At 37.6% G+C, this 16,052-nt stretch overlaps 1 protein-coding gene across 3 annotated transcripts in view; it reads right to left on the reverse strand.

The window, feature by feature from the left end:
• The window catches only part of LOC122823792 (disintegrin and metalloproteinase domain-containing protein 12-like), a 98,264-nt gene that overhangs the window by 81,696 nt on the left and 516 nt on the right, over positions 1-16,052 (reverse strand). Inside the window, exon 2 of one of the 3 annotated variants that reach the window (XM_044103783.1) lies at positions 15,792-15,829. The exons of the other annotated variants lie outside the window; for them this stretch is intronic. The gene's annotated coding sequence lies outside the window, so the exon portion shown is untranslated. The remainder of the gene's footprint in view (positions 1-15,791; positions 15,830-16,052) is intronic. 3 annotated transcript variants of the gene reach the window in all.

Genomic DNA, 16,052 nt, shown 5'->3' on the forward strand with positions numbered 1-16,052 from the left:
CCACTGGCCTGTGTTAGAACCTTAACCACCCCCTTTTGTCACTTGTGTTGCATAAATCTCCACATCTGAGAAATGCAGAGGATATGCCGCTGTGATGTCTCCAAGCATGAGAGTTGTGTCAATGATAATTTAAGGGGATTTCACCTACAGAAACTTGCAAATGTGTGCAAACTCCTCAAACTTTTTAATGTTTTGTCAAGTTTCTAACAGACACCTAGACACTGAAATATTTGGCACATAAAAATGCTTTGATCTAAGATACTCTGTTTCAGTTTTAGGCGTATGTTTGGGATTTTTGTCTTGTTAAATCTCTGCTCCAGTCTCTTGCAGCATTGTTTTGCATTTTGTTTCATGAATCCCCGCTTCCTTATCCATCAGGAAGCAAAGCATCCTCACAGCAGAATGCCACCAGCACCATAAATCTATGCGGGAATTTTGTTTTTAGGTCGATGTGCAGTTTTGGTTTCCAACGTACAAAGACTTTTACAAGTTGGCTCAATTCAGCTTTAGTCTGATCTGAGTACTTTCTTCCACGTGTTTGCCAGGTCCCCTTCCTGGCAAAGTACAAATGAAACTACAAATTTCTTTCAACAATGGCTTTCTTTTTGCTTCATCCCTGAAGGCTGACATCCCCAAGTGACTAGGAGATTGAGCTGTATGTATTCACTAGTAGAAGCAAACTTTTACCCAAGAAAGAAGCTGCAACTTCTGTAAATTGTAGAAATCATGAGCACACAAAGTATCAAAACTACAGATAGTACGCTGCAGACAGGGTTCCTGGAGTAATCAGCTTCCTGCAGCGGGAAGTTATTTTGTTCCAAGGGTGTCTCACTAAAACAGCAGGAGTTGTTAGCAGCATTTGTTTCACTGCAAACATCCTAAATCAAATGTTTGCTTTTAGGGGGGTTGGGAGGTGGTTGGTCCCACTGATGTTTCATCAAGTATTTCCAAGCAGCAGGGAAAGCTTCTTTATATTGAGAAAGAAGCCAGAAGTTTGACTCGGTGTATAATTCATGCCTTAAAAAAAAGACAACAACAAAAAAAAAACTTTTTATCATTTTAAATTCAAATCAGTTCATATAAACATAAAGTCAACCCATGGTTACAAACTTATAACATATTTTGATTACCAGCAAATTCAGGGTCCCTTAAGGTGCACATTGCTCGTGTCTTCCTCCGCATGACTCATTTGCCTAAATTGCTGAGTCTGCTCATAATCCACAATTATTAACTCAAGTCAGGCACAAAGCTCCCCAGCTGAGCTTTGCTCTGCTTATCCTCAAGAGGAAGCCACCACTCTGGAGTTCATCATGGAGCCATCCGACTGATAGCAAGGGGTGACCGGCTCAGCAGTCCTCACCCAGCTCTAGCCCGATGATGAAAAGCAGGCTACAGCATGAACGTTGGCGGCATCACGCACACGACAACTGGAGCTGTGTTCCAGCCTCATTAGTCCCTGAAAAAGCCGTGTGAGCGAGGCGGCCAGGCTGGGGAGGAAAACATACAGGGAACATACAGCGAGCTATGGGAAAGGTACTAATGGAGGAACAAATTGGAAGTTGAAAATACATGGACAGTTTTGGCAGAAAGGTCAGGTCGGCATTGTGGCTGAGGAGATTTGTTATGCTGAAATGCACTGGTCCCAAAAGGAAGATGATGCAGTGAATAACCATGCATCCCTCCCTCCAAGTAGAAGACAATGGATGGAAACCCACTTATGGGAAAGCCATATACATATTCAACCAGCATGTACCGTTTTAACCTTTTACTATAATCTACAAGCAAATACCCAGTTTGTTAATGCATTATGTGATGAAGTTTGGTTTCATCATAAATGGAATCATTTTGGTGGAAATAGTCTTCAGACTGATATCTTTCCCACAGCCCCAGAGGAGACATTTGGGAAAGACCGTATTTAAGCAGGTTTTGTTAGCTTGAATGTTATTTGAGCAAGTGTGAGTGTTGAGGGAGTGGTAAAAGTGGCACCAGGACCTGGGCCTTATTTATATGTTCAATAAAGAAGAGTGTAAACAGATGTCTTAATAAAGATTCTGTTCATAATCACCTCCCTTTATGCTCCAGTGTACAAAGAGAGCTTGTGTACTTTATATTGCTACAACAAAGTGGTGCTAGGTATGATGACTGCACATCTGCATGTGGATAGAATGTGTGCATAGGGGAAAGAAATGTGACTCAGTTCTGACTATAAAGAAATAGATGGGGCTTTCCTCAGGCCAAATATATAAATGCAATATCTATTTTGTTGTGTTATAAACAACTGGCTAATTAGAAATTATGCCATTAAGTACCAATAATATAAAGCCTGGTTCATGTAGCAAGATAATTAGGCAGATTTTTCACTCGATCTTTCGAAGGATGCCCCGATTATCACAATGACTCTAAAGATAATGTTAGGAGATGTTCCTGTTGTACATGGAGAGCTAAGAATGATCTAGTCCACTCAGGCGCATGTTGGAGCTGCTATGACTTCAAATCGGGGAAATTCAAAATGTTAGAGTGTCATGGACTGGAATTCCATCATGTGGGGTGTTCCCCCACAGGACAATTGAGCATGCAGCTTGCTGAATGTGACTAGTAACCAATCAGACAGAGAGGTGACAGAAGCACAAAGGCAAATCCAAAATACAGATGACAAAACAACTGTCACGATGCACCAGAAGATTCAGTGGATGTTGTATTGTGTTTTCTGAGTTAAAAATAGTTCACCAAGTATCACCATTGCTTCTGCCTCCTCAAGTCACGTTTTTTTTTTTTTTACAGGACATTTCATATGTGCCATTTAAAGTGTTTTACATCATAAAAACATTATACATTCACTACTTATGAAAAAAGCAATACATATTTCAATCTGTTAAATGCCATCATCAAAACCATCAAGCAAGAACACATCAAATATGTTGATCAATGTACGACTCACTACTAATCAAAGGCAGCTCTAAACAGGTGGGTGATGTTTGTTGATGCCAAAGTGCTTAAAGATCTTTAAGTTCTCCGTTTTGTGTAGACTTTATGTTGGTTCACACATGACTTTTTTTGATGACTGAATGATTAAGAGATCAGAATGAACATAGCAGGCATAAAAACATTCCTCTGGATTCAAAAGAAATGGAAATCAATACTCCTTTCCATCAGTACAAGAAAGTGTGACTCCTCTGTGGCTCCTTAAAAGAAATATATAAAGAAATGACTATTGCATGTCATTTCTTTTTATCATTACTGTTAAAGCCCCTAAATGAGTGCTTCAAAGAACCAATGAGTTGTCAGTGACATGGCTCCAGCAAATGACCGTGCTCATCTCTTTACAAGTGTCGAGACATTTTGTGTTAAGAACCTTTTGCAAATTCAACTCTGCTCTTTATCACCCAGTCTTGTCAACCGAAACAAATCAACAACTGCTCAGTGTTATTGAACCCCAGAGCAGTCTTTCTTGCATTCAACCATGACTCTCTCCTTGACAGGCAACCGAGTAATAATGTATTCATAGTAATTTTTTCGGTTGGAACACAAATGACCTGCTGTTCTTCTCATCTCCAAACTTGATGAGGCCTTGCCCCCCACAGACACATGGCACGTCCCAGAGATGGGATGCACACATCAATAAGGAGCACCCCAAACTATATTCACTGCTGGCCTGATGCACACAAGGACATATTTCAAAGTCACTCTGACAGCAAATCAATATCAGGATACAATTTGACAAGCAAAATCCCCTTCAAGGCACAAAACTGAATTAAAAAACTGTCAGCACCCAACAGTTCAACTAGTAACTAATAGACAAGTCTTAGTCGAGTCCAAAGGTTGTTTTTTTTTTTCTTGCGACTCGAGTTGAGGTTTCAAACTCAAGCTACCATCGCCGCTTTCAGTTCAAATGACAATGCGATTAAACGTTTCTTCCATTTTAATATAGACACACAATAAGAACAGATTAAGCTTGAACAAAAGATTTGTCAGGGAGTAAAGCCTGCATCATATGTACAACTTGAAGCAATTTAGGAAGTAAGATGCATACAGACATACATGTGGAATAAATCAAGGTCAAAAGACAAATTAAATTTGCCTGGCTTTAACATAAAGAAAAGTTTTTTTGAAAAAAAGCACATCAATAACTCTCCTAGGTTCCATATGGAAAAAATATTCTTTATAAAGCAGATCTGATAAAATAATCATTTTTTCTGCATCAAAAGAATGTGTCTGCAGTCTTTAATCAGAGTGCTGACCGGTTTTGGGATGTGATCCAGTACAGCTTCTAAGCCAAACTTTGTTTTGGACATCAACACATGTGGGGGGGGAAGACTCGGCCAATGTTTATAGCTATTGTTCATATATTAATGGCAGATTGACGGGCATATCACGAACTCAATTTATCCCCAGTCGCAGCAGGCAAATGATTCTAATTCAAACAGATTGATGATTGAGAACAGAATGATAAATTAAGCCATGAAAAGAACCATCAAGCAGACATTGCTTAGTAAATGACCTTGGAGAAAAGAACACAAAAGACTTTTGCCTTTTTAAATTTATATTCCATCTCTTTTCCAATTGCCCATTAGCCTGTAAACAATTCAGTTACAGTCACTATTGGTTTCTTTGATGAATTATTGAATTTTAATTGAGTAAAAATGCTAATGAAGCAATAATAACTCAAGAAAAGCCGGCAAACTCTTACGTTTATTATCCAATATCATATTTGATGCCATATTTAGGATAGTAACGATCAACATCAGGGCAAAGGTAAAACTACCTGTTGATAGATGATTTTGATGGTGGCATTTGACAAAATGTAATGTTTATCGCATGCTTCATAATTGGTGAATGTATGATGCTTATATGATGTAAAGGACTTTGATCTGCCTTGTTGCTGAAAATGTGTTTTACAGATAAACTTGACTGTATGGACTTGTTAGTTCTGGTTTATATACAAAAACAAACGACAACAAAAAACCTCTGACACACATGGGAATCATTATGCAAGCTTCCTAAGAGTTGCATTATGAAGCACAGGAATGCAGATGTGACATGGTGCAAGGAACCAATAATGCTGTTACCATGGCTTGTTAGATTAAATCTAATATGGTAGCAGTCTGCCCACAGCGATGAGAGGTATAAGTGGTAGTATTTATAGGATGCTGATACTTTGGGTTCTTATTTAGGGTTGTAATTAAATCAGTTATTGCTGTGCTCCCTCTACTGGTAAATATATCTTTCGTGCCACTACATTCCACCATTAATTATTCTATAGGAAAGAAATGTTTGAGTAGGAAAATTCCCCTACGCTCAACAGGAGATTAACCCCGTCTGAGAAACTGGTACCATTATGCTCCTGCCGACACCATTACGCCATCCGCCCCCTTACGACTGCTGCTTACTGCTTGCCATGAGCTCTTTGTCCCTTACTGTACTGACGAAGGTCAGATTCACAGTGTGAAAGCTCATTATATGGTTTCCCGGATGGATTTCATTTACAGTTCATTGGAACTCTGTCATGGCAAGCATATGCATGCTGCTCATTCAAAGTCCCTCAGTATGGGGTCACACAGCTCCAAGTCTGACACTGACAATATGCGCTTTGTTACAGCTGAAATGAGTCTGATAATTATTTTTAGCAATATATGGGGTAGTTTTCAGAAGAAAAAAATGGATATATGCATACCATTTCTTGTCATTTACATCCTGCATGCACTGACTGTAAAAATTTGAAAACTCCCAGTGCCGAGTCAAAAAAAAAACATTGATACAAGCAGAGATTATGAAAAAGTTGGTCAAATGCTTGTAGCAGGTTAATGCAGCCACATTCTCAGTCCATCTGATTTGCTAGTAAAGTGGCTTCCCTGTTTAGTCTGTCTAATCATTTTGCATCTAAAGATACAGTGTCTTGTAAAAGTATGATTTTTTGAACACTTTCACATTTTGTCAAAACTCATTCATTTCGATACTTTTATTTAAATTACCAGGATAGAACTCAGAATAAAGCCTGGAAATGCAAATTTTTTTTTTTCTATCCAGACTTGAAAAATACTCCAAAATGCCTTTAATGCATTTAAGTTTACAATTTACACCCTCGGCTTTAGCTATGGGAGCAAAACTCCTACAGCGGAAAGAGAGAAATACATTTAGTTGCTTTGACATCAGCTCACAAGTGGTACTGTATATGGAAATGCAAGCTTTCAGTTTTAAAAATTTAATATAAGAAAAGCTCTTTTTTTTTTCAACTGCATTACCAGCCAATCCAAACTTTTATAACAAGGGCGTATTGGCCAGGGTTGGAGTTAAAACTTTCTGAGCTATTGATGTTCTGCTAGCTCTGCTTCATTTAAAAATACATCACAGGGTTCACCCTTGGAAAAAAAAAAAAAAAAAAAAAAAACCTTTGGCAGACACAGACAAAGCAACTGAGTGCTATGGACCTTCGTCGCGCCCAATTTGTTAGAGGTTCATGCAGGTAGGAGGTGTCTTGTCTTGTTCCTGTTAACATGCATGCCTATTAGGCAATAGACAGGGCTTGTTCTCTGTCTTGGAAAGACAAGAAATTAAAATCTGTGTAAAGCCAAATGCAAGATTATGTTCCTTGAAGCTGTGAAATTAAGTCACGAGTTTTCAAACTTCAGCCCCTTTGGAGCTGAAGGGGGTTCATGGTTATAAAAGAGATGAGAAAAATCTGTTCTTTCAGTTTAGAAAACTTTACACATGCAGATTTGTGATAGCTTTGTTGTTTGTGGCCTGAAAACATTTTGACTCAAGTAATGTTTTAAATTTGCCAACATGATCCTTATGAAAGTAATATTACCCCTCTTAAGACCAGAACTGTATGAATGCCACGTGAAATTGTTTGAATATTTATTGTTGCCCTTTTTTTTTTTAATTGAGGCACTTCTTCAGTGTTGCTGTGTTTTTTGAATTTTATTGTATTGCCCTTTCATATGATGACAAAGTTATCCATCTATATGCATATCAGAAACAAAGTTTATAAATCTACTTTTGTATGAACAGCTATGGAGTGTTTGAAAGTTGTAGATATCTACTTGAGTCTGATTAGCTGTTAATTTCCACTTTTGGGGATTAATTTTAAACCTATTTAAATTAAGCTGTTGAAAGAGTAAGATTTTGACTAGTTTTAATCTTTCACTAGAAGCCCACATACTCAAAGTTATCCGTTTCTTTAAGGCAAACAGATTGAGGTAAAAGCAGAACTGAATTTTTTTTTTACTGCAGGTTTTGAATATTGCTCCCAATAACAATGTACCTTACACAATGTGTAAGCTTTACAAGAATAATTATCCTGCATTGCTGTCCTGCATATTTAAAAGTGCAGCATACAGTTTGGTATGCTGCACTGGGTTTAGTACCCTACACTGGGTTTAGGGTACTAACCCAGTTAGTACTTACTACCAGATCATGAAGCATAGACAAAAGTGAACAAGACAGCGACGTGATGGCAAAAGTAATGTCGCTGGTCCAGAGCATCCTGGATCTCTTATTTTTTTTGCTATGATGAACTAGTGCAAAAATCTTTGACTGCAGCTTAAAATATTGTGCCGCCAAATAATAATTGGGCAAAATTGTATGTACGCAATAAAAAATACCATGTTGAGCCGTTTCCATAGAACCCTGGTTTGCATTATAGAATAGAATAGAATAGAATAGAATAGAATAGAATAGAATAGAATAGAATAGAATAGAATAGAATAGAAGTACTTTATTCATCCCAGCAGGGATGTGTCCTTCAGCTGTTATGACTTTACAAGGCAGGATGCTGCATGAAAATAAGTTAGCGTAATTGCAGCCATGAGTCAAAACCTCTTTTTTTTTAAAGGTTTAGAATCCATGAGTGAAATATGATGCAATTTATTACATTCATATTGCACAGAGCAGCTCACATGAAAACTGTTGTCTTGTAATCTAAAGACAATATTATGTTATCATATCTGCCCATAACGGATACCTCAGAGCTTGTGCAATATTGTCCAAACTATGGTTTGTTTAGTTATACGTCAAAGTTGGCAGCTCCGTTCAAAGTAGAGCTGGAACAGCAAATCTAGTATCTGGTTCAGCGTGTGAAAATGTCCGCTGTGGAAAGTTTAGGGTGTGTTATTCATTTTTTGATTTCCCAGAGAGAGAGTTCTCTTACAGTTTTATTATCCAACAAAACAAAATGTTATGTTGCACAATCACTGAGTCGTGTTAGAAGAAAAATCTCTTCTGGAATATGACTGACTGAGAAAACTAGAAAATATATGAACAGCAAAAAAGTTCAACATTTGTTGCATTTGTGGAGTTCTGTTGTTGGAAGCCTTTCAGAAATTTCAAATAATGATTTTCTTTGTTAAGGGAATAACGCTGTCTACACCTAAAAATACAACTCCTCAACAGTTATACATAACCATTATTAACCACTTTTTCTTGGGTTACAGACATACCTGTAAAAATTTATCAATAAAAAAAAAAAACCTGCTACCATAGTATCACAATTCTCCATCTCACATTTGCCAAGAAACATCCTGATGAATTTTAGGAAAATATTCTATAAAAAAAATGAACTAGTTGGAAAGTTTGCGTCATGGTACATCTGGTATACAACTAACACAGTTTCTGCAAAGGAATATCACATCTACATCCGTACACAGGGTGGCACTTCTCTGCTGACAGGGATAACATCGGTCCAAAGGGGATTATGGCTGGATATTTTTCAAGAATTGGGCTCAGACCCTTAGTTCAAGTTAAAGGAATAACATTGTATTAAACCTATGAATGAGATCTGACTGAAATTCATACAAAAGACTATCGAATGCTTTTAGCAATATAGTGTATCTCAAGAGTGATGGCATTACCCATGAAAACAAAGAGAATTACTTTTTTAGGGTTCATCTCTGAACCTTGTTTCTACTGCTCTCATTAGACTTCATGAGGTTGAACAATGTCGAAGAAAACACAAGCTGCACCTTTATGAGAGCTCATAAACAAGTTGTGCTTTAGTCATGCACAGTATAGTCTCCTTTTAAATTTTAGGCTGTTAAACAAATAGCGACTCAATCAATTGCCACCTGCAGGCAAAGCATAGGGACTACAATATTGTTGGTTCAAGTCTAATTGCAAATCAGGACATGTATAGCTGGTCATTTCATTTTCCACAAAAACTGTCCAAATGTCCCCTTACTCTTGTGAATCTAACATTTTTTTATTGTCATGTCAGCTGGGTGTGACCTTGCACGCCTAGTTTTCACAGTGAATATTAAGCCATCTTCATATGAGAAAAATGTCTTGCATTACTAAACCAGATGAATAAGAAGGCTTATTTAAGAGGGGCACCTGAAGCTGAACTGTGAAAATCCGATGATCAAGTCCAACATGAGCCCCAGGCTTCAAATGATGGTTCAAACTTTAACAGAGGAGTCAAATGCGTCCAGACAAGATTTTGAAAAATCAGTACAACAAATGTAGAGTTAGACCACATCATAATAGTACTGCAATTTAATTTTCTCATATATCCGCATCTCCACAGAGATTAAAAAAAGAATCTGCTTGATCAGTCTGTCTTGACGCACTAACACTTCTTGACCAATTGTTCTTTGCCAACCTCAAAGTATTTAATATCCTGACCAAGTCATCTGGAACAAATAAGTCCATTCATACTGAAAAGATATTAAAAGGCTTTGACTTTGGATGACTCACATCACAGTGATGATGTCTCTTTAGGGAAGGACAGTTTTGACTACAAAAATGCTCTACAACAGCCCAAAAATAAATCCGTAGCTAAACCTCCGTTTGTCTGCAGGTCGAATCGCCAAGCTGCACGCAGCGCTCAGGGCAGCGACAGACATGCTGGTTCAAACTACGGTATATAACAGGCCTTGCTGACATTGATTGTGTCAACCGTAGGAGGGAATCATTCACAAGTGATATCAGGCCAGGAAACAAACATGACAGTCAGGGAAGGAGGAAAAAGAAAGACGACAGGGAAGCTTGAAGAGCGCTCCCATGAAATATGTATGCAAACATGACATTTCATGGCGATGAATGGCTCAATCTTTTCTCTGTAGCTTCAATGAATGAAGGGCAGAGTGTGGAGACAAAGCATTTGTGCACAAGGACAAAGTAAGACTGCAAACACTTTTGTTCATTACCTTTTAGTCCATATTTTCAAGAATAGGCAGAAAAAAAAATATTTCAAATTCAAGTTTTCCACTTTTTGTGGAAAACTAAAAGTTTTAGTATCAAAAGATCATTTGAAGATACCATATCAACTTTATTTATGAAGCACTTTATAGACTGACAGGACCAAAGTACTATACACAAACATAAATGGTGAACGATTTACAAACCGTTCACCATTTTCCACGTGACAAACTTCTATTGGAGCTCTGTGGCTTAATACAAAAGACCAAAAATATATTTCTCATTGATCTGCAGACCAATTAGTTCATATAGTCTGTGTGTAATTTAATCTAGCTGTTGTGTTAACACCTCAGTAAATTCTAAGAGAACACAAATGAACAAAGAACATCATTATAACCAAGGAACAAAGCAGACGCATCAGGGAATCCAGTCTTGAGAACATATTTTCAAAGTCAGGTCTTGACTCTGTCTCAGATGTGCTGTAGAGTGAACATCCCCCCCAACCCCCCCACCCCAAAAAAAAAAAATTCTGTCTAAATCAGAGCTGTTTTTAAGCAGCAGCCTAAAGTAAAATCCCCTGGCTGCATTTAAAAGCAACAAATAAAGTTTTACACTTCAAAGATTTTTTTGCTGCCTCCTGTGCCCCTACATGTTGAAGATAAGAAAATTGAGATGGATGAGAAAACAAGTGGGAGAAATACTTTCCAGTGAATATATATGGAAGTAAAACAAGTAGAAGGAAAGAACGGCAAATCTTTCACCTCCACCTACTCACCCAATGCTAAGTCAGTTAACATGTAGCTAGATATACGCATCCCTCAGAGCTGTCTGGTTTGGTTTTTAAATTTGTCAGATTAGGGTCTCCTCATTATACAAGTTTGGCATAAGCTAAATAAAACTAATGTTCTTCTTTAGCAGAGGCAGGGAACGTTGCCCATCCAGGTGATGGAAAGATGGACGGAGATAAATACATTGCAATCCCAGGGAGCAAAACACATGCTTGTGGTTGCAAAGCATTTGAGACTTGAACAGAGGTTCACCTTCCTGCAGGAAAATGGCCTTAAAAATACAGAGTTAGAGAGAAATGGTTTAAATCAAAGCATTTTCTTGTTTTAAAATGGACCAAAGCCCAGACCTAAATCAAATTGAAAGTCTTTGGCAAGACTTGAAAACTGATGTCCAAAAACATGTTCTTTGTCCAATCCTGCTGAGCTTCAGCTCTTTTACAAAGACGAAAAAAACGCATCTCTAGATGTGCAAAGCTGGTGAAGACGTATCCCAAATGACTTCCAGCTCTACTATGCGTTGACCCAAGGAATCTGAAGATGCATGCAAAGCATAATTAAGATAATCTAATTTGAAAAGGAAATTGAAAGCCAATTATACTTTAGTGCTTTTCACTAAAGTATGCGTCCAGACAAGTCTGCATGTGTGCGCAAATACACAGATATCTTAATGTAAAAGCAGAAAAAAAATTGTGTCCAAAATGTCACAAAGACAAAAGTTGCCGTTTAAAGCTGTAGCGTGTAGTTATTATTTTTTTTTGTTTAATTTTTAAATCAGAACTGTTACTGCTCTACGTTGTTTTCTGCTACTGCTTTTAGGCATACTGGCAGTGTTTCACTATTGCAATGTCTGCTCTTTACAATGAGTGGCTAGCGCAGTGAGTTAAGGGTCAACGCCCTCCATTAAAAGGCTGGCCTAACATAAGCAAAAATATAAAAGTCATACGTGAGGGCTTAACATGTTTGGAACATTGTTATTACAGCCACTTCTCTGTTACTTGAGTGAACAAGTAGTGGTTCTGATTTCCAACTTAAGGTTTAGCATGTTTCTTCATAGTACTGTGACTGCGATCTTAAACAAAGGATCTGTGAAGAACTTAATGCATACTGATCAAACAAAAAAAAAGAATATATATATATATATATATATACATATATATATATATATATTATGAAACAATTTTAAGAAGAGTCTGAAGCATCGCAGAATGTGGGCAACCTGAGAAAACTTCCTCAGCTCTCTTTTTTCCTTTGTTGAAAGATAAAAAGGTTTCGCGTTTTAAGAAGAGTCACTTCACAGCGCTTCCTCTCGTCGTTTATCTCAATCAGCACAGATGACCGTGACGCATGTATATCTACATACATCCTGCCAGCACAAATCACCGCTGCCTTTTTCAGTCGCACGCACAAACACGGCGGCTATAATGGCTTCTCGCCGTGTGCGCAGCCCCATGGGAGAGACACAGCAAGGCAAACGTCTGACAAGGAAGAACTGATGATGAATAAATGAACATTTTCCACTTGCTTCATCTCTGGTTCAACACTATTGCCCTTGCTGGTAATTAATTCCCAGGATTCCACAGTGAGCATCGTGACTGCCAGAGTTTTTTTTTTTTTTGCTTCGCTTTTTTTTCAGCAGGCAATAAAAAGTCAAAGTAGCTCGTTGTATGAGAGTTACCACCTTCCCTAAATATTGTGGTGTTTTTACTGAATCTTACCCGTCAGTGAGCAGAGCACTTGTCATGAGCCCCAGATGAAAGCGTTGGCATCATAAATCAAGGAAAATACACAAGCAGTTTCACTAAAATGTTTCTTTAAAGTTCTCAAACTGCTTTCTCTCTCCATTTACTGCTGATATGTTTTTTGACTGAGACGATTATAAGCAGGTTTCCTATTAAGCTCAAATCAGCGAGAAGAGTTCAGTGCAGTCCTGGAACTCACCCATAACGGAATAAGTTAAGTGGGAGGTTTTAAAATGTTATGATTCCAAAAACCGCAAATATTATTTTTGTAATTCAATTCTTACAGCTTATAGTCTTTTTAATCAGATGCCAGAGAAAGTAGGGCTGTAAGATAATTGAAAATATGACAGTTACTTTACAGCTGAACAACACAATGACAACAATTGTGATCAGTCCAGAATTTCCTCATTTGTCTCTTTCTTCTCACAATGTCCTAACATTCTCCAAGCTCATATTGGTCACCAGAATCTGCACCAGTGGTGACATAGTAAATGGTTAAAATCCATCCAGGTGTTCAAGCAAGTGACATCTGGATGGACTGAAGGCATAACATCTAAAATATCATACACTTAACATATCCTGCAATGAAGTACTGCCTTTTAGTTGCGACATAGCTCATACTAATATTGCAATGACAATCGTGATTCAAAATTTACAAAAAATTATCAAGTTCAGAGCAGAAGACCAAGTTTACAATTTGACCAAAGAAGAGCATGAAGGGAAAACCCAATAGGAGGGACTGAAAAAAAGACTACAGGTCGACCAAAGGATCAGGAGGATCAGCTAAAGACTGAATGAACCGGGAGGATTATTTATTCAAGGAGGGTAATTACTGGGACAATGAACATACAACTTTGATTAAGTGAAAGTGGAGCAGCTGTAAGGGAGAATGAACAGAGCAATAACTGCACAAGATACCACCATAAATCAATTCTCTATTGTTTAAATTTCTCTCTGGGGAACTTAAAAAGTTTCAAAGTTTGGAACAGAACCAGATTTTCCCCATTGCACATTTTCTCATCCACTTTGTGATATTTAGGATGTCGGTTACAATGATTTATCCCAGATATTGAAAATGTCTGTGCAGGGCTAGCCCAAGGCATAAGCAAACTAAGCAGTTGCTTGGGGCACCCTCAGTGGAGCTGATTTTTTATTTTATTTATTTTTTTGTAAAAATGTCTGTCATTATAATGTCAAAAGCACACAATTTCACTATGAAGTGATTTGTTTTTACAATAATATATATTTGATAATGTATGTAGAAAATATTATTTTATTGGTAAGAAAAAAAAATTGCTATTGGGGGCCCCTGGTGGCCGCGGTAGGTACTGCACGCTTCGCCGTTAAGTAGTTAAGTAAGCAAAATAATATCTAAAAAACGGACTTATCTTTTGGGGAGGAAGAAAAGAGGAAGAAAAGAAAAAAAGCCAAGATAAAGTTTGTTTTAAATATGCATTGGTAATGTAATGTAAAAGATTTGTAAAACTGCTAATAGAAAATTAGCTTGAACGGTCCTGTTCAACAACCAAACATTTATGCTAGGGTCTTTGTGTTTGTGTGAAAGTTTAAACTTTAAATGAGTTGATTCTCATGGTTGGCTCTGGATATTCCGGAGGTATTTTTGGCTTCAAAACGTCGTGTTTGATAATGTTGGATAACAATAATTAAAACTTCTCAATATTTGACATTGTCTAGCAAAATATTTTTATGTCATGCTACATAGCTGCTACATCGATGAGCTACTCTATGCTGCAGTTGGGGATATGATGTTTGCTGCTAAGCATAATCATTTTGTGGCTCAAACAAATATTACTTTTACATCAACTTCTAAATTATGTGAAACTCCTGTTAAAATCATTTGAATACTCAGAATCAGTCCATTACTGGTCCAGATTTTCACCTGGTATAAATTAAAGTTTTAGCTTTTGGAGTAATGCCAAAGAGAAATTAATGTAATCAAAGAATGTCATGAATATGTGTGTAGGGCTGCACCAATTGCAGTTTTCTGGCCATTCCCTGGTTACCGATCTTTAAAAAGCCCATTTTTATTTTGGCTGATATGAATTTTTTTTGTCTGAAATGTTGCTAAATGTAGCACGAATGTCACTGAGTTGGCAACAGTGGGGTGAATATTGTTAACTGCAAATGTGCAAAGCTGACCCGGTGGGCCGGACTGTCAGTCAAACTTCTCACTGTAGAGCAGAAGAGGAGAGAGACTGATTTTTAAACCTTTGCTGATAAAGATACGATTAGGGGAGAAGATGGGCTTCACATGCAAGTATCAGCAGATCACAATCCCCCAAAATTAAGGAAATCGACACCCAGAAATCAACTGTGTGAATGAGCTATTGATTGGACTGCTGATTGCAGCCAGTCTACATTGTTAGCAGAACTAGAGGGCCCCAAAACCAAATTTTGCTTAGGGTCCCATGACGGCTTGGGCCATCATTTTATTTATTTAAACATTTATTTTAAAACATGTACACAGTGTGATATATCCATCCATCGTGTATACACGCCTGTCCTTGCAGGGCCATAGGGATGGGTGTTGCCCATCTTCAGTAGCCGTTGGGCGAGAGGTGGGGCACACCCTGGACAGACTGTCACAAGGCAGGGTGATATAAGTGTTAATTTCTGTTTCATTTAATTATTATAGATTACAGCTCCAAATTTTAGTTCCTCAGAAGAACCAGAATATTACAAAAGACCTATAAAATATGATTTTTAATACAGAAATATTATAATATGACTATGTTGGTGTACACAATCAATTGTAAGACTACTGTGATGGCCGCTGTTAAGCAAACACCGTATACAGGGAGAAAATGTCACAAAAAAAGTCATTTCTTGAGCAAGCAGTATCCAGTTAAGTGGCTGGAAATGTGCAGCACAAAAGGAAGTAGAGGTATACTACGCCTTTGAGAGGATTCAAGAGTTTGGAGGAGACTCACAAAACATGAGGTGCAGCTGGAGTCAAGAATTTCAAGAGTTATCACACAGGACAGATCCAGCACATGGTACAATCATCATCCAGAGTAAAGAATGCATATATTTTTGAGCCCTTAGTTTTTAAACCGAGCTATGTAAATAACTTGATTGTTTTTGCAACTAACACTGATCATGAAAGACGAACCTGTAGGTTGCTTGAAAGATGTGGTGGCTTAAATCCAGCTGCAAATGAAGGAATTAGATCAATTATGCCAATTTGTGCATCAACCACAGAATATCATTATCTGATTTTACACAACTTCAAATAACATGCTGTATATTTACGCATTTAAAGACAGAAAAAAGTGAGGTTTTTCAATTTGATGAATATATTTCAAAGAAAAACAAAGCTAAATAAATGAATGAATGGAATATAAGCACAAAGCAAGTATCTTCAAGTCTCCCA

The sequence above is a fragment of the Gambusia affinis genome, linkage group LG20, assembly GCF_019740435.1.
Source record: "Gambusia affinis linkage group LG20, SWU_Gaff_1.0, whole genome shotgun sequence".
Taxonomy (NCBI): Eukaryota; Metazoa; Chordata; class Actinopteri; order Cyprinodontiformes; family Poeciliidae; genus Gambusia; species Gambusia affinis.